Source organism: Lissotriton helveticus, chromosome 5_1 (genome assembly GCF_964261635.1).
Source record: "Lissotriton helveticus chromosome 5_1, aLisHel1.1, whole genome shotgun sequence".
NCBI lineage: Eukaryota > Metazoa > Chordata > Amphibia > Caudata > Salamandridae > Lissotriton > Lissotriton helveticus.
The window spans coordinates 1,718,522,025-1,718,544,079 of record NC_136065.1 but is presented as its reverse complement, the minus strand read 5'-3'; positions in this window follow the sequence as shown (position 1 = coordinate 1,718,544,079).

Sequence of the window (22,055 nt, the reverse complement as noted above, 5' to 3'; positions counted from 1 at the left end):
TAAGTTGTCGCACTTCTGTGGCCATCCTACAATGTTGAAAGTCGGCGTGGGGCGCCCCGTTGGCCTGTGAGATGGCGTCAGTAGCGGACCGATGTGCGAATGGGGCCAAAGGCAGCGCAACAATATTTTCTGACTGACACCACAAGGCGCTGAGATGCCAAGATCCGGATGGCACCGAGGTGATGTCTAAGTTGCGGACTGATGTGCGAATGGGGCCAAAGGCAGCGTAACAATATTTTCTGTGTGGAAGATACCAGTAGGCGTTGAGATGCCAAGATTCGGATGGCACCGAGGTGATGTCTAGCAGGTTGCTGTACTGGTGTGGTCATCCTACAATGCTGAAACTCGGCGTGGGTCGCCCCATTAGCCTGTGAGATGGCGTCAGTAGCGGACCGATGTGCGAATAGGCCGAAGGCAGCACAACGCGCCAAGATCCGGATGTCACCGTGGTAGTTTCATAGTTGAGAGGCACTTCATCTGCAGTGGGGCGCCGAGATCCGGATGGCACCGAGGTGATGTCTAGCAAGTTGCTGTACTTGTGTGGTCATCCTACAATGCTGAAACTCGGCGTGGGTCGCCCCATTAGCCTGTGAGATGGCTGTTCTTTGGATTTGGGCCTGGTCCACTAAAATGGCCCTGGGACACCTTAGAACTCGGACGCTCGATTTTTTTTTCCTTTCCTGTACATGCAAAAAAAGGTAAATGCCCGGTACGTTACACGCTTCATCTGCCACGATGAACTCTCCAGAGGAACCAAAAAAAAATATAGTTGTGGTAACTATACCATGCATCGTCATATGGAGAGGTGGCACCAATTAATTATAGTGCTGCATAAAAGAGAGATTTGGAGGAGAACCCCTGACCTGCTAGTACATTCATCAAAGAAGTGGCACTGAGAGCTTCAGAGGCAAGGGAAACGGTCCCAAATATTTAGAAGAACTTTGGAAAGATTAAAATGACATGTTTAGATTGTGGCAAATTAATTTCATGTGGACAGATGAGTGTTACTCTAATAAATACAGCATATGAACATCATCATAGTCGATGGTTGGTAGAGACATTTTGACTATATCCTGGACCTGCCCGTCCTCGCCCAAAATGGCGCCGGAATAAATGGGACTCGTAACTCCTTGTTGTGTACTGGTTGCAGAACCTTGAAATCACGAGATACGTATGCAGTTTTGAAGCACATGGCGGGCGGGGACGAGAATTGATTGAATATTTCGACATCCCTATTGATATTAAGTTCTGATGTGTTATTGATTACTGTACTGTTGAAAGTTCGAATTAACGTCACCCATGGTACTTGCCCGCAAATGTATATCTAGATAATTTTATTGTAACTGGCCCTGTTGTATTTTAATTATAAAATGTACGTCCACCGATTCCGTAACTGTTAGACACCTTAGTTCTTGCAACCTAATGGCCCGCCCGTTACGTTCCTCTACAGTGTAAATGTCTATTCATCATATACGATTACAGTTTGCTCTGTGGCAGGCCCACGTGGTTATAGGCTCGTATTTGTATAATGAAATTTTCACAATAAAGGTTTTTAAAAGAAAACATGGTAGTAGTATATACATTGGTAAAGTTTTTAATAATAGTGACTGTTTTAGAATCATTAAAAGGCAAGTGAAATAAAGCAGACCAATTACATGAAGGGTAAAAGGTATAATACGAAGGAACGCAGTAAAGATAAATGGTCAAGGGCTGTTGTGTTTTCTATTCCTGCAACATAAAGTGATCAATAAGAATCTCATATTCAGGCGTATCGGCGACTAAGACAGCAGGTCGACCCTCTTTTGCTCAACGGCTCCGTCATGGGACGAAGAAACGCTCTTTTTCTCGAAAAAAGAATATATTTTACTTGCAGGACAGTTGTAAAATTTCCGGGAAAGTACATTAGCCTGGAACATTATAACATATATTTAAGAAAAAATAATGTTCGGAAGTAATGAAAAGCGTAATTTTTAGGTCATATGACCAAGCCTTTCATCATTACAATAAGAAAAGTAAAATGAACCAATGAAAAGTTTTATTAACAAGTCACATGACTTGTTATGCGTACGTTACGCGCTGCGCGCCCCGGATGACTTCCGGATGCGCTAACGTGTCGCGTCATATGACGCATTACGCGACAACGCAGGTACAGAATATAGTCAAAATGTCTCCACCAACCAGCGGTCGGAACACAACCCCTTTCAGCAGGCTAAATAGTTCTGTTAAATGACAACAGAAGGGACAGGCAACAAGAACCATCAGTCAAAGAGGGGAGGGCTAGTTCTTCTCTACCGGGTTACATTGGGGCGCTACCGGAACTGTTCGAATTGGTAGTCTACAGTGTTTCTGGTTGTTTCAGACTGAAGCTGGGGTTAGCATGAGAGCAGCACCATTTCGTAGCTCCGTCGTGGTCATTCCGCAACCAATCATGGCAGCCGTTCTTTATCGTTATTTTGGGCGGGGTGGGTGGCGGAGCCGAGCTGTTTTGCAGCCATCATTGTGTGGAGTTCAGTTCATCTCACTAGTTTTGTATTTGTCATGAGGGGTTGTTCCTAATGTTTCTATTTTAGCGAGGTCAAAAAGAGATCCCATTAGTGGCCTACTGATTTTGCTCGATTCCTTTTCTTTTTTTTTACACGATTTTTCGTTATCTGCAAAGACTAAACAGAGTATTGCGACTCTGTGTTTGTTTGTAAATAGAGAATGAACCAAAGAGAACTAATTCTAAAACAGTAAATACTTGGATAACAATCAATCAAATGGAGAGAGAAGCAGGCACGACGGATTACAACGGGGGCAAAGGCCTGCGTTAACTACCTTTCACTATCTGCAAAGAGAGAGTACTCCTAATAGAAATGAGGGGGGGGGGCACCATTCAAAGCAGATCAGTGTGCATAAACACGAAAATGTTTTCACATACCACGTACTTGACATTCGACAGCTTATGATATTTGCTATTAAAAAACCATTGAAATTCACTGAAAAAACCATAGGTTATAGACCATATATAGTTAGGAATTAGCAATTAGAAAACCTTGAAAATTCACTGAAAAAACCATAGGTTATAGACCATATATAGTTAGGAATTAGCATTTAAAAAACCTTATTTTACTCACACAAAACCATTGAAATTCCATATATAGTTAGTTGCACTAACTATATATCGCGCACCCGCAATCCACTGCTGATCATGTCACATATTACATCATTCATGACATGGTCAGTGACATCACTGATGACATCACTGATGACATCTCAAATGACATCACTGATGACATCACTGATGACATCTCATTTGACATCATTCTTGTGCTAATGCGATAAACCTCTTCAGACTCTAATATAACCTTAGATACACTCAGTGTATACAGACACTCACACACTGCCACTCATCCATGGAGTTACTCACACACCCAGTCAGTCATGCAAAGAAACAATCTCACCTCCATTTCTTCAACTATACAGTTAAACACACCTTACTTATTGAAACATATACTAACACATATTTACTCTCTTATACAATCCCTGATACAAGTTCACAATGATCGATACAACCACTCACTCATTCAGTGGCTCTCATGCACAGTTATTTATATATGCCAACTCTCACATGTACTGTGTTTTACATATGTACTTACTATGACATGTAGCATTGAGATATCCATTCACTCATCAATACACTCATGCACACAGTCAACTGCCCATGTAGCTGTTTCCACATGCACTCTTGAACTCATACACCTAGTGAATAACCTGCTCACACATCTATGCATAGAGTCACACACCTTCCAGCCACCCCCACACAAACTCAATCTCCCATAGAAATACTTGGGCAACCAATTAATAACACATATAGCCTCTCGTATAGCTAATGATCAACACATGCAGCAGTTTACAGAACAACAGACATAATGATGCACAAATTAAGACAGTTTAGTCACTAACACATCCACTCATTCTTCAATATGTAAGACATATTTTAACTTTACAGAAACATACAGTCACTGGATGTTGTCATCAGTGATGTCATCAGTGATGTCATTTGAGATATCATCAGTGATGTCATCAGTGATGTCACTGACCATGTCATGAATGATGTAATATGTGACATGATCAGCAGTGGATTGCGGGTGCGCGATATATAGTTAGTGCAATTAACTATATATGGAATTTCAATGGTTTTGTGTGAGTAAAATAAGGTTTTTTAAATGCTAATTCCTAACTATATATGGTCTATAACCTATGGTTTTTTCAGTGAATTTTCAAGGTTTTGTAAATGCTAATTCCTAACTATATATGGTCTATAACCTATGGTTTTTTCAGTGAATATATATATATATATATATATATATATATATATATATATATATATATCGAATCCAAATGTATAGCAGTCTTTACCCTTCAAAACATCGATGAAGAATGCACAAACTCCTCTTGCTTGTGCGATAAAGATGTATTTTGCTCCTATAATTTTTTCAGCCATAGCGCATTTCGCCCGGTAAAACGGCCTTGTTCACATGCGGAAATGCAGTACAGTGAGCAGTCGCCAGTAGGTAATTATAGTTAGGACCATGCTTCTATAAGAAAAGCATTTTTTGACTTGCCTCTAACTTTAGTTCTGTTTGACAAATCTTCACAAAATTCTCCAACAGTAATGTCAAGTTTGATCTTCTTTTGCATGAAGTTTTAGGGTGGTCTGTCAAGCAATGGCTGAGAAAAAAGGGAGGGGTTAAAAAAGAACATTTCTTATGTTAATTCCCATAAAGTCTTAAGACACACCTGCAGCCTGAACCTCTAGACAAAATTACTCTAAAATTGGCAGAAAGGTAGCTTTTGTTCTGGAGATCATGCTTTTTGTTAATTGGTGTAAATACGTTCTATAGTTTTGTAGATATTGAAAAAAACACAAATTAGTAAATCTGGGATGAGCCTATGCATAGATCTCATGATGAAATCTAATTGGCTGCCAACTCTTCAACCAGGAAGTCTTGGCAGCCTTCGTGGGACCAATATACAGGATGGCGTCCCTTTAAAATGCATTGTGGGGAATAGCAGTTTGTGAGGGTCATGAAAATGCGAGTGTATTAATGGTGATAAAAATGTTAGTTACTATATAAATCATTGTTGATGGTACAGCACTGATTTTAGGAATTGTGGTGTGTTCTAATGTGATTTTACCCTGTGTAAAAGCCTTCTGCTGTGATTTCATGAATAGATGAATAGGGCCAGAGATATAACCCCCGCTACAAATAATTTAAGATTGAAATGGAGGAAGGTGGATAGTGCTAGTATAACTAACCAACTCACTACCAAACATCAAAATTTAATAGATTCATGTACAACTGCCGATGGGAATCACCAAAGGGTAATCTCAGATTTTACTAATCTGTGCTTAGTTATAAAAACAATTTTAACTGTCTCTAATCGTAAAATTAATACGTACCCTAAGTGGTTCGATAACAACTGCTCTGCCGCAAATAGGGCCCTACGTAATGCACTGAATACTAAACCTAGATGTCAAATTAAGGTCAGGGAGGCAAGAAAGAGTTATAAAGCTGAAATAGGGAAACGTAAGGCAATTATTTTGTCAGAACGCTGGGAGGAGCTATCAGACTCAGCCTCTGGGAAAAAAGGCACACGTTTCTGGGCCGCTGTAAAAAACCTGCGTAATATGGGTACACAAATGTCAGCAATAAGCTGTACCATTTCCAGCCATCAATGGGAAAACCATTTCTCTAAAGTGTATGCAACACCACCAAATGTTAATAATAACTTTGTATTAGGTGACTTGTGCCCTTTAGAGATTAGCCTGGGAGAGGTTATCGCCGGTATTAAACAAAGCCTCGGCAATAAAGCCCCAGGGCCGGACGGCCTCCCAATTGACATTATTAAATGGAAACCAGAACTTTGGGCACCCATTCTGACAAACGTATTTAACAGCCTACCTTTAGTGCCTATACCCGACACATGGTCTACAAGCATAATAGTGCCTATATATAAAAAAGCAGAGAGAACAGACCCAACGAACTACAGACCCATCTCCCTCCTAGATAATACTCTCAACATTTTGGGAAGAGTATTATACAATAGAATTAATGAGCGGGCAGATGAAACAGGGATCTTAGACTCCTGCCAAATGGGGTTTAGGAGTGGGGTTGGAACAACCGAGCAGTGTTTAAATTTAAATCTAGTAATTGGTAAATATACTATTGCTGGCCTGTACCAAACTATCTAGCTTTTATAGATTTATCGTCCGCATTTGACCTAGTAAATAGGTCTAAATTGTGGGCGATTCTTTTAGAATATGGTCTGGATGAATCACTTGTTTATTTTCTTGCGTATTTGCACACTGACACAAGGGCACAAGTAAGGATCGGGATGGGGGGAAGTGTCAGAACCCATAAAAGTAGAAAGAGGAGTCAGGCAGGGGTGCATTTTAGCACCCCTGTTATTCATTATTTATATAAATGAACTAAACAAATCCCTAAAATCGATAACCCCAGATGTCCCGAAAATAAGGGGGAGATTGTTGCCGACTCTGCTTTATGCAGATGACGCGGTGCTCATGGGTCTAACCCCAAACGCCCTGCGCAGCCTGGTAAAAGACTTTGTGCAATATATGGAAAAACTTGATCTTAAAGTAAATTTAAAAAAATCTTTTATTATGTCCTGTGGCCCGGGTAAGAGACAATTAAGTGCTATCTCAGTGGGTGTTGATAAACTTCATTCTACCAACACCTTCCCCTACTTAGGAATGGTTTTTGCTGCGAGCGGCTCGTGGAGTGGACATTTAGCCCACGCCACGAGCAAGTTCTCAAAATCCATTAACTCTATTCTTAGCCTCCCACGGCCTAGGAAAGTAGACGCTACAAAAGCCATTTTAAAATTTTTTAAATCACAATGTGTACCATTAGCTACTTATGGGGCAGAGATCTGGGGCCTCGGAACAATACCGAGCATTCAGACAGAGGAAAACCGCTTCTGTAGAAAAATCCTCGAAGCACCCATTTCCTCCTCGGAATACATTTGCCACTGCGAACTGAATTTGTATTACATATCAGATTGTATTGCCTTTAGACCGGCAATGTTCTGGCTTGCTGTTGGACCTAGAGTTGTCAGGTCACCTAGGGTAGCCTGGCCTAGGGTAAGACAGTCACTAAATAGAGGCACATGTGTAAAGGTTCCACACCACCCAGCGGTAACTCAATGCAATTCCACTCAAAAATGACACTACACCAACTTTGTGGAAAAATACGAGCTCTTTTATAAAAGTTCTCTTAGTTCCTTCGTTTTCCAACTATACCGCAATTTAATGTAATTGAGTTTTCACAATCCCATTTCTTTTCTACATTGACCAGGTAAACATTTACATCTTTCAACAGGTTATGTACAACATTAAAGTTCCCCAGTAATCGCTTTTATACCTCCTCCTGAAGCCCGACTTTTACCATACAGTTAAACCATCCCACCATGTATTTTATTTCAAGAAAAGCAGGCTGGCATGAACTGTTCCCCAGATGACTCAAGGTTAACAATTTACTAGATAACCCCACCGGTCAGGGAACCCTTTCTCCTGTTATGGTTGAAGAAGGTCACACCCAACTGTAGCTGGAAGAGAACAGGTAAGTTAAATCACTTTGGCTTAGATCAGATCAAACCCCTCAACAAAAGAAGAGTCTAAGCCTTACACATGTGCAGCTTTTATGGGGCAGAGATCTGGGGCCTGGGAAAAATACCGAGCATTCAGACAGAGGAAAACCGCTTCTGTAGAAAAATCCTCGAAGCACCCATTTCCTCCTCGGAATACATTTGCCACTGCGAACTGAATTTGTATTACATATCAGATTGTATTGCCTCCAGACCGGCAATGTTCTGGCTTGCTGTTGGACCTAGAGTTGTCAGGTCACCTAGGGTAGCCTGGCCTAGGGTAAGACAGTCACTAAATAGAGGCACATGTGTAAAGGTTCCACACCACCCAGCGGTAACTCAATGCAATTCCACTCAAAAATGACACTACACCAACTTTGTGGAAAAATACGAGCTCTTTTATAAAAGTTCTCTTAGTTCCTTCGTTTTCCAACTATACCGCAATTTAATGTAATTGAGTTTTCACAATCCCATTTCTTTTCTACATTGACCAGGTAAACATTTACATCTTTCAACAGGTTATGTACAACATTAAAGTTCCCCAGTAATCGCTTTTATACCTCCTCCTGAAGCCCGACTTTTACCATACAGTTAAACCATCCCACCACGTATTTTATTTCAAGAAAAGCAGGCTGGCATGAACTGTTCCCCAGATGACTCAAGGTTAACAATTTACTAGATAACCCCACCGGTCAGGGAACCCTTTCTCCTGTTATGGTTGAAGAAGGTCACACCCAACTGTAGCTGGAAGAGAACAGGCAAGTTAAATCACTTTGGCTTAGATCAGATCAAACCCCTCAACAAAAGAAGAGTCTAAGCCTTACACATGTGCAGCTTTGCCCTGAGGAGTCCCCACTAGCAACTAAAGTGAATCAGTTGGCTTGTTATGTTTCTTTTCCCCAGCAGACCCCTTTTTCCTAGATAAACCTGGAACCAGCCAGTGCTGTACTGAGTAGTTGCTACTGAATAGGCTAGATGCAGAGCTGCCCAGTTCTCCTTTCTTGACAGACTTCGGGCTTGTCCTGCTGCTCCCCCACCTTCCCAGCTTACTTGGCCGTGTAGCTCATGGGTTCCAGTCCACGACCGCCCCCTTTCTCTTGAGTAGTTCTTTCTCGATGGAAAGGGTTTCCCTGCTCGCACTCCCCTGTCAGGCGAGCAGGCGCCCTTCCGTGCGTGTCACTCGGCAGCACTCGGCGCTTCCTGGCAGACCAGCAGTTGTTCCACAGAGCGCACCCCGCTCCCGCTGCAGCGAGGGCGGACTTCCGTGCACTCCTCCTCACCGACTCCTCCCTCAGGGCTCCGCCTGCAGTCGTCCTCTTCCGGCGCTTCCACGCCTCCTCACGCGTCACTGGGTCTTCGCGCAGCCGACCTCTTCCGGCGCTTCCACGCCTCCTCACGCGTCACTGGGTCTTCCCGCAGCCGACCTCTTCCGGCGCTTCCACGCCTCCTCGCTCGTCACCGGAGCCTTTCCGAGGGACGATTGGACCGCTGAGCAAGTCAGCTGTGCGGTAAGCTTTTTCTCACAGCACCCGCAGTCGCGACCTCACACAGCGCCTCAGCAGGGGTGGGGGCCGAACTCGTGGCCCAGTCAGGAAGTTTTTCCCCAAATAGCAGAGAGGTCCAGTTAATACACTGAGGCGGTGACACGCCAGGGTCAGCTTCACCCCTCTCCTCACTCCTCGTTGGGTATTCCGGAGCAGGCAGGGTTATAAGCTGGGGACCAGTGAGTTCACCATGGAGGCAGTGTTCGGTAGACAGACAAGGGGGCACGTCAGCATTGAAGGGCAGCCTGACCGAAGGTCGATCTCTCCCCTCTTAGTGCGTGCTCCTCCTCACTAAGTCGCCTTACTCCTGACCAGTCCCACTTCACACTTTCTCTTCCCAACACTCTAAAATGGCCGCTGTGGTTCTGGCCTTATATAGGCTAGCCCTGGCCATCAGAACCCTCCAGAAGGTTCTAGTACCTTCTTAGTGTAACCCTATGGTCCCTTATCCAGAGGTGACAGTTATGGCAGTTTATGGCGACCATTTTGTGGGTCTTACAAATCTAGCCAGAAGAGGCACCTAGGCCTCAGGGAAAAGGACTACGAGGGTCCAAGAGCATCTAACCCCTAGCAAACACCGCAAAAATTCAGTGGACATAAAAATTAAGGGATATGAGGGGCAAAAAGGGGACAAAAATAAATAAATAATAGGAGGGACTACCCAAAGGCAGACAGGTCTAACACGCGTCCCCCCCAGCTGAAAGTGGGGAGAGCTACCCAACCCCTTGGGAGTCCTCATCCCTAAGGCGGAAATACCTGGAGAGACCGTCTGCATTGGCGTGGTCCACTCCAGGCCGGTGTTCCACCCGGAAGTCCATTCCCTGTAGGGAGATGGACCATCTCAACAGCTTGGGATTTTCCCCCTTCATCTGCATCAGCCAACGAAGGGGGCGGTGGTCAGTCTGAACCAGGAAGTGCGAGCCAAACAGGTATGGCCGCAACTTCTTCAGAGCCCACACCACCGCAAAAGCCTCACGCTCAATTGCACTCCACTTCTGTTCCCGGGGAAGTAGTCTCCTGGATAGGAAAACTACAGGCTGATCCAGACCCTCTTCATTGAGTTGCGATAACACTCCCCAATGCCATGTTCTGATGCGTCTGTCTGGACAATCAACTCTTTGGAGAAGTCTGGGGCCCTCAGGACCGGTGCTGCACACATTGCCTGCTTCAACTTTTCAAAGGCTTGCTGACAAGCCTCTGTCCAAACTACCCGTCGAGGTTGTTTCTTTGAGGTAAGCTCTGTGAGGGGCGCTACAATAGTGCCATACCCCTTCACAAAGCGACGGTAATAACCTGTGAGGCCCAGGAAAGCTCGGACCTCAGTCTGGGTCTTGGGGGGTTCGCAGGTCATGATTGCCTCAATCTTTGCCTGGAGGGGCTGCACTGTCCCCCTACCCACCAAGTGTCCAAGGTACACAACCGACCCCTGCCCAATCTGACATTTGCTGGCCTTGATGGTCAATCCAGCTTGTTTCAGGGCCTGGAGAACTGCTTGCAGATGTTTCAAATGGTCCTCCCAACTGCTACTGAAGACAGCAATGTCATCCAGATAAGCAGCGGAGAAACCCTCCATTCCGGAGAGGACCTGATTCACCAGCTGCTGAAAAGTGGCAGGGGCGTTCTTGAGCCCAAAGGGCATCACGCAGAACTGGAAGTGTCCCTCAGGCGTGGAGAAAGCTGACCTTTCTTTTGCTCCGTCTGTAAGGGAGATCTGCCAGTACCCTGAAGTGAGGTCAAAGGTACTCAGATATTGGGCAGCTCCCAGCCGGTCAATCAATTCATCCGCCCTAGGGATCGGATGAGCATCAGTCTTGGTGACTGAGTTCAGTCCCCGGTAATCCACACAGATCCTCAGTTCTGGAGTGGTGCCTGGTGGAGCTGCCTTTGGCACTAGAACCACCGGACTGGACCAGGGGCTGCTGGAAGGTTCAATAACTCCTAGCTCCAGCATCTTGGCAACCTCACCATGGATGCTAGCCTTCACCTTGTCGGACAGCCGGTAGGTCTTTGACTTCACTGGTGGGCTGTCCCCTGTGTCCACATCATGGGTACACAGGTGAGTCCTTCCCGGGACAAGGGAGAACAGCGTAGAATATTGCTCCAGTATCTGGCGACAGTCCTCCCGCTGTTCAGGAGTTAGGGATGGGGAGAGAATCACTCCCTCCACCGACCCATCCTTTTCCTGAGACGAGAACAAGTCTGGGAGAGGTTCGCTTTCCGCTTCCTCTCCTCCATCAGTCACCATCATTAAGATGACCTCGGGCCTCTCATGGTGGGGTTTGAGTCGGTTAGCATGTAGCACCCGTAGGGGCTGTCGAGGGGTCTTAAGGTCCACCAGGTATGTGGCCTTACCCTTCTTTTCTAACACCTCAAAGGGGCCTGACCAGCGATCCTGGAGGGCACTTAGCTCTCCAGGCTCCATCACCCACACTTTATGGCCAGGCTCCAACTCCACCGGGTGAGCGTTGTGGTCATACCACTCCTTCATTACTGCCTGGCTGGCCTCCAAGTTGTCAGAAGCTTGCTTCCACAACTTCGCCATTTGGCTCCTGAAGGACAGCATGTAGCTCACCACATCCTGGGGGGGTTTCCTGGGAGACTTTTCCCATCCATCCTTCACCAGGCTGAGAGGTCCGCGTACAGGGTGCCCATACAGAAGCTCAAAGGGGCTGAAGCCCACTCCCTTCTGTGGCACTTCCCTGTAGGAGAATAGCAAACAGGGTAGGAGGACGTCCCATTTCCTCTGCAGGCTTTCAGGCAGACTTCTGATCATGCCCTTCAAGGTCTTGTTGAACCTTTCTACCAGTCAATTGGACTGGGGGTGATAGGGAGTGGTGAACCGGTAGGTCACTCCACACTCCTTCCACATTGCCCGCATGTACGCTGACATAAAGTTGCTCCCCCTGTCGGACACAACTTCCTTGGGAAAACCCACTCGGGTAAAGATCCCCATCAGGGCCCTAGCCACCACAGGTGCAGTGACAGTCCTCAGAGGAATTGCCTCTGGGTACCGTGTGGCATGATCCACCAGAACCAGGATGAACCTGTGACCAGCTGTTGTTGGTGGATCCAATGGCCCTACAATGTCGATGCCCACCCTTTCAAAGGGGGTGCTAACGACAGGCAGTGGTTCCAGGGGAGCTTTCAGCTTCACCCCTGTTTTCCCACTGGCTTGGCAGGTTACACACATCCGACAGTAGGTGTTAGACGCCACTTTCATCTGAGGCCAGTAAAAGTGGGGGACAAGCCGAGCAAAGGTCTTGTCCTGACCTAAGTGTCCTGCCAAGGGAATTTCATGAGCCAATTCCAGCAGAAAGGCTCGGTACCGTTGCGGTACTACCAAGGCCCTTGATGAACCAGGTAAGGGTACCTTGGGTTCACTGTAGAGGAGTCCATCCTCCCAGTAAATGTGGTAGTGTCCCGCAACGTCCCCTGCTGCCTGGGCTTCAGCCTGTTGCCTCAGTCCCTCAAGGGTAGGGCACTCCTTCTGGCCCTTACAGAACTCTTCTCTGGTAGGCCCTCCCTCCACATGCCACTCAGCAGGGATAGGCAGGTCCTCCAGAGAAACTACTCCCCCCTCCACAGACTCCTGGTCCACCACCGCAGGTGGCCGATCTGTCACATGGGGTGTGGAAGCCGAAACAGGCTTCTCCTGACTTCGGGTCTGTCCCTTTTTGGCAGCGGGTTGGGCCATTGTTCCAGGCTCCAACCCAGGCGAACTCCCTCTCCGGGCAGTCGCAGACCTTGTGCTTACACAGGCCCAGTCAGGTGTACCTAGCATCGCTGAATGCGTCCGGTATTCCACCTCTCTCCAAGCATTGTGCTCCATGTCATTCCCCAACAGACAATCAACTGGCACGGCAGGGCTTACGGCAACTCGAAGTGAACCTGCAACCCCTTCCCACTCAAAGGGAACCTCGGCCACGGGGTAGTGGCCCATTCTGCCGTCAGCCATCGCGGCGGGGTGGAGTACATTGGGAATCACCTGCTCTGGAGACACCAGTTGACTTCTCACCATAGTCATACTGGCTCCTGTATCTCTCATAGCCTCCCCTCTCTGGCCATTGATGGTGATCCATTGTCCATACTTAACAGTATTTGGGGGCACCTGGATCTTAGGAACCATCTCCCGTTCTCCCAGGGACACTAAGGTGACACCCGCCCACTCACCCCCCTTATCTAAGGGCAACTCTTCCCCGAGCGCTACACTAGCTACTCCCGGGGCTTTTCCTCCGGTGGGAGGGGGTGGTCTCTTTGGGCATCTGACATCTCCCTTATAATGTCCAACACCACCACACTCAAAACAGTGGACAACCCTTGGCTGCTGGCTTTGGCCAGGATGAGGGTTTCTGGGCGGGTTAGCCTTAGGGGTGAAACCTGTTCCCTTTCCCTGGAAACTGTTTTGGGGACCTTTAGAGAACTCCCGCTTTTTATCTCCCCCCTCCTTCTTCTGAGGGGCGCCCTGTCCGGCCTTTTGGGAATCCCCTCCAGTCCCCTTTGAGGACACCCGAGTACTTGCCCAGATGTCCGCCTCCTCTGCAAGCTTCCGGGGGTTGGTCAGCTTGCTGTCCACCAGGTGCTGGCGCAGCTCGGGAAAAGATTTCTCGAGTAGATGCTCTTTAAGAAAAAGATCATACAACCCATCATAATCCCTCACCTCACTGCCCTGTACCCAGCCCTCCAATGCCTTCCTCGCATAATCCAGGAAATTCACCCAGTTCTGGGTGCTTAACTTGTGGCTCCCCCTGAACTTCTGGCGATACTTTTCTGGGGTTAGCCCAAACTTCCTGATCAATGCTAGCTTCATGGGGGGGTAGTTAGTCTGCTCCTCTGGCTCTAAAGCTAACAAGGTGTCTCGACCAGTGGGAGGCATATACTTATACAACCCACCCCCCCAGTGTTTTTCCTGGATCCCATGGGCTCTTAAGGAGACCTCATAGGCAGCCAGCCATTTGGCTATATCATCCCCCTGACTATAGCTGGCAATTATATCCTTAGGCAGGTAGGGTCTGGACTCCCTGGTTGGTTCTCTGGTTTCGCTGCCACCATTTGGAGTTGGAAAGGGTCCCCGTTGCAGGGCCTGGAGTTCTAACTCTTTTAGTTTGAATTCATGAGCCATTCTCCGCTCTTCTTTCTCCTGTTCTAATCTGGCTAACTCCCACTTCAGCTTCCTTTTTTCCCTCCTGTCTGTGGGCTCTGCTTCGGTCAAGCTTCCCCCGGAGACACTACTGCCCCTCCTAGAAGAGGTCATTGGTTCGAGGAGTAGATTTCCCACCTCTGGTTGGAACAATCCCTCTACCCTTATGACCGTGGCCTGGTCGGTCTCCTCATCCTCCTCCTTCTCTTCTCTGCACGCTTCCACCCAAGCCCTCAAACTGGTCTGGAGTTCCCCCTTCTTGGCACCACGCTTAAAGAACACTCCCATTTGTTGACAGAAATCTTTTAGCTGGGCCAATGCATATGTGTCCAGTTTTTCCAGTGCAAATTCCATTTTGCAAAAGGCAATTCAAGGTCAAGCACACAAAAAGGATAGAGTTGCAAGGGCAACCTGAAGCTACCTCCACCCCACCACCAGGAATAAATTTGGAAAAAGCAAAAGTAAAAATTAGGAAGGCCGCCAGGAGAAAACTCCAGGTGTAGGTTAGTGGATTACACTTAGTTACTGCTGAGTAATCGCAACCACAGTCAGCATCCCACCGCTAGACACCAATATGTTGGACCTAGAGTTGTCAGATCACCTAGGGTAGCCTGGCCTAGGGTAAGACAGTCACTAAATAGAGGCACATGTGTAAAGGTTGCACACCACCCAGCGGTAACTCAATGCAATTACACTAAAAAATGACACTACACCAACTTTGTGGAAAAATACGAGCTGTTTTATAAAAGTTCTCTTAGTTCCTTCGTTTTCCAACTATACCGCAATTTAATGTAATTGAGTTTTCACAATCCCATTTCTTTTCTACATTGACCAGGTAAACATTTACATCTTTCAACAGGTTATGTACAACATTAAAGTTCTCCAGTAATCGCGTTTATACCTCCTCCTGAAGCCCGACTTTTACCATACAGTTAAACCATCCCACCACGTATTTTATTTCAAGAAAAGCAGGCTGGCATGAACTGTTCCCCAGATGACTCAAGGTTAACAATTTACTAGATAACCCCACTGGTCAGGGAACCCTTTCTCCTGTTATGGTTGAAGAAGGTCACACCCAACTGTAGCTGGAAGAGAACAGGCAAGTTAAATCACTTTGGCTTAGATCAGATCAAACCCCTCAACAAAAGAAGAGTCTAAGTCTTACACATGTGCAGCTTTGCCCTGAGAAGTCCCCACTAGCAACTAAAGTGAATCCGCTGGCTTGTTATGTTTCTTTTCCCCAGCAGACCCCTTTTTCCTAGATAAACCTGGAACCAGCCAGTGCTGTACTGAGTAGTTGCTACTGAATAGGCTAGATGCAGAGCTGCCCAGTTCTCCTTTCTTGACAGACTTCGGGCTTGTCCTGCTGCTCCCCCCACCTTCCCAGCTTACTTGGCCGTGTAGCTCATGGGTTCCAGTCCACGACCGCCCCCTTTCTCTTGAGTACTTCTTTCTCGATGGAAAGGGTTTCCCTGCTCGCACTCCCCTGTCAGGCGAGCAGGCGCCCTTCCATGCGTGTCACTCGGCAGCACTCGGCGCTTCCTGGCAGACCAGCAGTTGTTCCGCCGAGCGCACCCCGCTCCCGCTGCTGCGTAGGGCGGACTTCCGTGCACTCCTCCTCACTGACTCCTCCCTCAGGGCTCCGCCTGCAGTCGTCGTCTTCCGGCGCTTCCACGCCTCCTCACGCGTCACTGGGTCTTCCCGCAGCCGACCTCTTCCGGCGCTTCCACGCCTCCTCACGCGTCGCTGGGTCTTCCCGCAGCCGACCTCTTCCGGCGCTTCCACGCCTCCTCGCTCGTCACCGGAGCCTTTCCGACGGACGATTGGACCGCTGAGCAGGTCAGCTGTGCGGTAAGCTTTTTCTCACAGCACCCGCAGTCGCGACCTCACACAGCGCCTCAGCAGGGGTGGGGGCCGAACTCGTGGCCCAGTCAGGAAGTTTTTCCCCAAATAGCAGAGAGGTCCAGTTAATACACTGAGGCGGTGACACGCCAGGGTCAGCTTCACCCCTCTCCTCACTCCTCGTTGGGTATTCCGTAGCAGGCAGGGTTATAAGCTGGGGACCAGTGAGTTCACCATGGAGGCAGGGTTCGGTAGACAGACAAGGGGGCACGTCAGCATTGAAGGGCAGCCTGACCGAAGGTCGATCTCTCCCCTCTCAGTGCGTGCTCCTCCTCACTAAGTCGCCTTACTCCTGACCAGTCCCACTTCACACTTTCTCTTCCCAACACTCTAAAATGGCCGCTCTGGTTCTGGCCTTATATAGGCTAGCCCTGGCCATCAGAACCCTCCAGAAGGTTCTAGTACCTTCTTAGTGTAACCCTATGGTCCCTTATCTTGAGGTGACAGTTATGGCAGTTTATGGCGACCATTTTGTGGGTCTTACAAATCTAGCCAGAAGAGGCACCTAGGCCTCAGGGAAAAGGACTACGAGGGTCCAAGAGCATATAACCCCTAGCCAACACCGCAAAAATTCAGTGGACATAAAAATTAAGGGATATGAGGGGCAGAAAGGGGACAAAAATAAATAAATAATAGGAGGGACTACCCAAAGGCAGACAGGTCTAACACTTGCTATTTGGAAAAATGACATGGCTGGCCTAACCCAGGACATCATAAGAGACTGCCTTTACTGTGATAAAGGGATGTTAATCCCTTGGCTCTCTGGAGTGTTCAAAAAATTAAGTAGCGTAGGCAAATGACGCCTTTTTCTTGACCCTAGTAAAATTAATTCCAAAGATAAAAATGATTTAAAATCTGCACTGTACGCACTTTATAGAGAAGAAAGATTGGCAAGGGAATTAATTAAACCTACAATCCAGGCTTATGTGAGCGAAGATCTGTATATACAACCAATCCCTCTGTACATCACGCTTCCAATGACAAAGTGGGAAAGATCTTTGCTTTTCCGCCTCAGGGCAGGGACTGTGAGATTCTTATTATTTTTGCCACTAGGCTATACCTTTTTAAAATCTGGAAACAATTTGTGCCCATGCGATGATACTAGCCTGCAAACTGATTTACATTTCTTTTTCTTTTGTAAATTTTATCAAAAATATTTTAAATGGTTTTTAGCACCTTATTTTAAAAAGCACAGACCACTTTCTTTGGAGGAATCAAATTTGATGTTGTTGACTCTAAATAATGAAGAGTTGATATTCCGCACTAGCACTTTTCTAAGAGTTATTACCATGTTCGTAAAACAATGGAGAACCCCTAGTAAATCTGAGAATTACATTCATAATTGTTTTTTATATTGCTGTTTTTAACTACTATAAATGTGTTATTTGATTTGGGATTGTCTGTATTGCTTTTATGAATTTGCAAAAATTCGAATAAAGATTTTGAATTGAAAAATTGAATTGAATCATGTTTGAGAGAAAATGTTTTTTAATGATTTTCCCATAGAGTTTATGGAAGGTGCTCCAGAACTTAAAATGAGAGTATATTTTCTGCAAATTCACAGTATCTTTCTCAGCCACATGAAAATGAAGTCTGACATTCTCAGTAAAGCATGTGCTTTCAACAGGAGCAGCCTATCAATTGATTCCCCTGTGTTCTAATGCAGCTTCACAGAGTGTTCTAAAGAACAACTATAGCGATACCATCGTTATTTATGACAAAATTATGGTACACTTGAAGCCATGTTGATTGAATGAAACTGGTAAAACTTAAAACCTTTAACTTAAAAAAGGAACAAAATGACGGGGTTCAGTTTGTCATAGAAATTCTGGTTAGTGCCGTAGAAAGAAAAATTAGGACACAGCTTTGCTACAGTGTTCTAATGAGCACCTGGAGAGCTAACTTTATGAATATATGCCAAAAGTGTGGCACATCTGAAGGACATCTAGATGGAATTGAAGTGGAAACTTGAAAGTATTTTCTACTGAGGATACTGCAGAAAATGAGGAAATTAGGGTGCTTCATAACAAATAAAACTCCCAAGATGGCCACGAGAAAAAAAAGAGCCCAAATATAGCACAAATATCACCCAAATGTAGACCAAGTACAGCCCAATGATATAAGTGTGCAAAAAACTTAGGGCCTGATTCACAAAAGTAACCTGAGACGAAAGTCTAACTTTATGACCTTTGGTATTCACAAAAGGCATTTACTACTCATAAATGCTCTTTTTGAATACCAAAAGTTGAACTTTATGACTTTCGGTATTCACAAAAGGCATTTATGAGTAGTAAATGCCCTTTGTGAATACCAACAGTCATAAAGTTAGACTTTCATCTAATTTTACCTTTGTGAATCGGGCCCTTATTTATTTATTTTTGCAATTTTATATAGCGCAGACTTGACCCAAAAGTATTTGAGTGCTTTACATGAGCATTCACAAAGTGCATTTACTACTTATAAATGCTCTTTGTGAATACCAAAAGTATTTACATGAGCATCAATTACATTAAACATGGGCACATTCATTATGGTTTTAGGCATAACATTAAGTGATTTGCCCAGAATCACAGTATGTAGAGCTGATGTTGAAACTCAAACCTGGATCCCCGGTAGAAAAGTCTACAGCTCTTGGGGTAACACCACATCCTCTTCCCTAAGTGTAACATCAACTGGATAAAAAACCATAAAGATAGCAAATATTTTTAAAGCCCTGTTTCGCTTTTTGAGACCTCCGAAAATATGTCCTCAATTTAATTGTTTAGAGTACTAACCATAACTGCAATGTGAATCAGACCCTCTCTTGGAGGAGGGTGCAGAGGCAACAAGTTGACCATTCTGGGCAGGTGCAGTGCCACCACAAAGGACCATTGAGGGCAGTGAGAAGAGGGGCAGGGGCAATAAACAACCATGCAGTACAGGCAAGATATGCTCTGGCAATATAAAAAAATATTGAGGGCGCAAGGAAGAGGCATTATCAGTACAACCATACTTGCCAACAGATTTGATTCAAGCAGGAGGCTCCAGATGATTTTAAGCCCAAAGGGGCTTTAATGTATCTGTCTTCTGCCTTAACTCTCCTCTTTTTCAATGTAGGTCAGTGGAGAAAATCAAATCCCCAGATGTGTTTTCAAAACCTTCCCATTACCAAGTTAGAAATGTTGGCAAGTAAGGTACATTGGAGCACGGAGGCCATGAGGAATTGGGTAGGAACATATACTTTGATAACAGAGAGCAGGAGGGAGATGATCAGGAACACAAAACAGACCTAATATTGCAGGCATCTGGGATTGCAGGAGAACAATACACCACACAGGGCAAGCAGGATGGCTCTGCAGTACAATGGACCATGTAGAAGCAATAGGGCGGGGACAAGGCTATGCACGTGGACAACATAGAGCAGTTGGGACAGAGGCAAGGCCAGCAAACTTACCAAACAGAAAAGCCGGGAGGGACATTTGTAGCAGAACAGACCATTAAGGGCAGGAGGGAGGGGGCAAGGGCATGACAATGGACCAGACAAGGCAGGAGAGAGGAGATTGTGTCTGCACGTGGAAAACAGAGGGCAGAGGACAAGGGGGCATGGCAGGAGCAGCAAGCTGACCATGGAGGGCAGGTGGAATGGGCATTGGAAGCGCAACACACCATGGAGGGCACCGGTGAGACTATAATGGCATACACATAGACAGTAGAGGGAAGGTGCTAAGGGGTCCGGGGAAGCAACATGATCACATAGGGCAGGTGGAAGAGGGTTGTAGCAGCACAGAAGACCATGCATTTGAAACAGAAAGGTTAGTGGCAGCAAACCGGCTGTGGTAGGCAAGGAGGAGGGGGCAGGGTCATGCACAAGGGACCATGGAGGACAGAAGGGAGGGTAGGAGCTTGACAGATACAAAAGAGGGCAGGGGATGGGGTTTTACAACAGGCCATGCAGGGCAGGCAGGAAGAACATTTGCAACACAACAGATCATAAAGCGTATACAGGGCTGGCAGCAATAGGGCCATGGTGGACCGGAGGGAGGGGATGGGGCATGGAACTTGGACAGGCAAGTTTGAGGTGGCAGGTACAGGTGGCAGCCATCTAACCAAGCTAGGCAGGTCAAAGGGACAGTGGCAGCTTAACAGAACACTAAGAGTGGCAGGTCCATGGAATATGATAGACAAAAAGGAGGGAGCAGAGGCATGCACACAGACATTGGAGGGGAGGGGGAATGAAATTACGGGCAAAAACTAAATACAGAGGCTAAGCAGGAGGACAATGATGGGGCATAAAAACTGGGCCACGGAGGGCAGGAGGAGTGGGCAGAGACAGCAAGCTAAATGGAGGGCAGTGGCAGCACATCGCACCATGCAGGCAGGAGGAAGGGAGCAGGTGCTTGGACTAATAAAACAAGCTAACTGTTTAGGGCAGGCATAAAGGGCAGTAGCAGAACGATGGCCATCCATGGCTGTACTGAGGGAGCAGGGTCAATGTCTTGAACAATCGATGGCAAGGATGAGGGGGGCAGGAGCAGCAAGCTTGGGTGGTGGCAGCACAATGCCAGGCCTTTTGTGCAACCACACTTCACTGTTCATTGTGATGGGCATCGTACTTAATGTTTAAAAAAATGAGAAATTCACTGAAAAAACCCAAAGGTTACTGGGACATTATAGTTAGGAAATTGAAGTAAATAAAATAAAAGAAATTCACTGAAAAAAACAAACATTACAACATGACAGTTAGGCTCAGATTCCACTCATACAAAACCAGTGAGATTTAGCAGTTATAGTTACCTGTGTTACATGAGTTAACTAGAACATATGATCCCACAATGCCCTGCTTATGACATCACATATTACATCACTCATGACGTGGTCAGTGATATCGCTCATAACATCACTGATAACATCTCAAACGACATCACTCATGACATCATCCAGTGATTGTGAGTGTTTTAATAGTGTATTAGTGTTAAACTGACATTGTTTTCCTTGTAGCACTAGAGTGCACTGGGAGGTGCTTCGCTCCCACATCACATTGTTTTATCACCACATTTCTGTTTAGGCTTTACTGTTTCTCCTTTTGATTTAGTTAGTGTTTGATTTACCAGTAGCTTTGTCTCCACACAGGAGTATGTGGGACATAGCCGGGGTGGCAGGACCCCAGTCTTCTCTGCTTTGCCTTTCCTTTTTTTAGATTTTAAAATGTGCAGAGGAGCACTCTATGAAGCCAGTTTGGCAGTGTGTCAGTGCGCAGCCAAAGGCAAGCCTGTTTGTTCTCGTCCATGCTCAGACCACACTCAGTGCCAGTTTCCCTGTCAGTTTTTTTTTTAAACATTTATTGAGAAATTAAAGCAGTATTGATACATTAATCTTAGCATGACATTAATACAGATTGCAGAACTTCACACATATACATTCACTCCTTTAGCCATATGGGCCGCCCTCAAAGCTACTTTAGTTCATGGCCCTTCCCCCGCTCTTACGTGGTGAGCAAATCTTCTAATACAAAACAATTCAAAGGCTCTCATCTGAATCGTAGTTCTCCGGGAGCGGTTGTTCGCAAATATCGCCCCTATAAGAGTTCCAGGTTCCGCATACTCTTTCCCATTTTCTGGGACATCCCCGGTATATAAAGACAGACTTCTCCGCAAACATTGCTAGGTCCATGTCAGCACACCATTGGGTTAGGGTCAGACTGGTCCTAGATCCCCATCGCTGCGCAATGTTTCGCTTCACCACAGTCACTCCCAGGGTCACCCATCCCTGCGCTGTTGTATTTAAATCTGTTGTTTCCCAGATGTTTAATAAGCAATATTTTGGCTCCGGCAATATCGTGGTTC